The sequence below is a fragment of the Myotis lucifugus genome, unplaced genomic scaffold (genome assembly GCF_000147115.1).
Source record: "Myotis lucifugus unplaced genomic scaffold, Myoluc2.0 scaffold_1421, whole genome shotgun sequence".
Lineage (NCBI taxonomy): Eukaryota > Metazoa > Chordata > Mammalia > Chiroptera > Vespertilionidae > Myotis > Myotis lucifugus.
This window is the reverse complement of record NW_005872469.1, coordinates 55090-57469: the sequence shown is the minus strand read 5'-3', so window position 1 is coordinate 57469 and position 2380 is coordinate 55090.

The window sequence follows — 2380 nt, the reverse complement described above, 5'->3', positions numbered from 1 at the left end:
GGGGGGCCGCCTTTGGGTGTTAGGGGAACTGAAGGAAGTTCTGGCTGTGAGTGTAGTTCTGGGTGAGCCATGCCGCCCCTGACATGCCCGCCACCCTGTTGGAGGGAGAACATAAGGGGGCGAGCCAGCTTGCAGCATCTACCTGGTGGGCCAGGGCAGCCTGGCCGGGGACCCCGTGGTGGGTATGCCTGGCGAGGGGGGTCTTAGAATATGAGGCCTTGGCCAGGGAGCTGATGACATCTTTTTTTCTCTGTTCCCTGAAGGATACTTATCCGCTTTTTCCCCCTGGAGCCCTGGCAGATTGGCAAGAAAGGGACGGTTATGACCTTTTTGTGAGCGGCACAGAGTACATCCAGGGCATCTGTGAGCAGCCGCCTCTTCCGGAGAGGTCTCCTGGCAGAGGGAGGGCCTGGTGGATACCGGCTTCCCGCACCCCCACCTGCAGATATGCCTGTGACCTCACAATCCTCTTCTCCCCCATCCTCATGCCAAATAAATGAAGAGAGCTTCGTCTTTCAAACATGGCTTCCTTTCCTGACCAAGGCATCCTGTTCATCCCGGGCAGTGGGGTTGGCTTATGAGGTGGGGTGGCTCCTACCTTCAGGGTTGTACTTAGGCTGCTCAAATTGGAAGATGGGCCCTAGCCGTTTGGCTCAGTGGATAGAGCGTCGGCCTGCGGACTGAAGGGTCCCAGGTTCGATTCTGGTGAAGGGCACATGCCAGGTTGCTGGCTCCATCCCCAGTAGGGGGCGTGCAGGAGGCAGCCGATCAATGATTCTCATCATTGATGTTTCTCTCTCTCCCTTCCTATCTGAAATCAATTTTAAAAAAATACATATATATGTATAAAAGCTAGAGCTTGGAGTTCCTTCCCTTGGCAACCTGCCCGTTTCTGTACTCATTCCTTCTTCCTACACAGGTGTCTTGCTTCCCAGATGGGTTCAGGGAACACAGGTTGAGTGTGAATGAATGAGGGAAGTGCCCAAGGAGGGATTCAGGCCTAACCCTTGTCAGGACCTAAGGCTGTAACAGCAGCCTCCTATCTGGCCTCTCCACCTTAAATCTCTTAGCACCACTCTGGTGAGAGTGATGTCACCTGTTTTCTGCAGGGGGGTGTGGGAGGGTGGGACTGGCTCCTCCCCCCTTCTCCAGCAAGAATGCTTAGCCCTATCTGGTTTGGCTCAGTGGATAGAGCATTGACCTGCAGACTAAAGGGTCCCAGGTTTGATTCCGTTCAAGGGCAGATGACCGGGTTGCTGGCTCGATCTCCCGTGGGGGGTGTGCAGGAGGCAGTCAATCCGTGAATTCTCTCTCATCATTGTTTCTCCCTCCCTCTTCCTTCCTCTCTTAAATTAATAAAAATAAAAAAATTTAAAAAACAGAATGCATAAGTAAGTGGAACAACAAAGGGATGTTTCTCTCTGCCTTTTCTCTCTAAAATCAATCAATAAAGAAAATTTATAAAAGGTTGGTGAATTATTTTTGTAAATCCTGGATATCAGTAACACTTTATTGTGCTGAAGTGACTCTGAATTCTTCATGATTTGACTGTCTTTGGGTGTCAAAGAGAAAGCCTAACGTTCACTCCTATGTAAGTAATTCTTGCTGGACTCAGGAGCTGTGCATTTCCCCAGTGTGAAGCCCTCCCCCCCAGACACTCAGCTCCCCAGAGAGGACCCTCTCTCAGCCCGAGACCTGGTCAGACGCCCTCCCACCTGGACCCTCTTTTGGGCTCTGGAATCCTGTGGACCCCTGCCTGGCTGTTCGTTCACCGGATCTTGGTTTCTTTTTTCCTTCTGTTTCAATGGTTGATTGTATCTATTTTTGGGGCTTCCACTCCTTTTCAGAAGAGATGACAGGTAAGGGGAATGCTCTTCCTCCTCTGGTTCCTTCTTAAGTGTTCCAAGTTTCTGTTGCCTTCATTTAAAAAAATATATATATTTTTATTTCCGAGAGGAAGGGAGAGGGAGAGAGAGAGAAACATCAACAATGAGAAAATCACGGATCCACTGCCTCCTGCACACCCCCTACCGGGTTCGAGCCCGCAACCCGGGCCTGTGCCCGGACCGGGAATGGAACCGTGACCTCCTGGTTCATAGGTCGATGCTCCACCACTGAGCCACACCGGCCGGGCTCCGTTGCCTTCAAAACTCCTGCCCCAGGTTGTAAGAATAGCACCTCCCGTCACTTAGCGACCGCTGGGGCCAGGCACGGGGCTCGGCGCCTCGCAGGTATTTGCAAGTGCTGGGGCCGAGGTTCCGCCGCGGGCTGGCGCTCCAGGCCCCAAACACCCGAGAACCGAAACCGAGGCCGGGGCTCAGGACCGGCCACCACCGAGCGCCCGGGGCTTTTAACCAGCCGCTCGGCAGGGCGCGCGGCG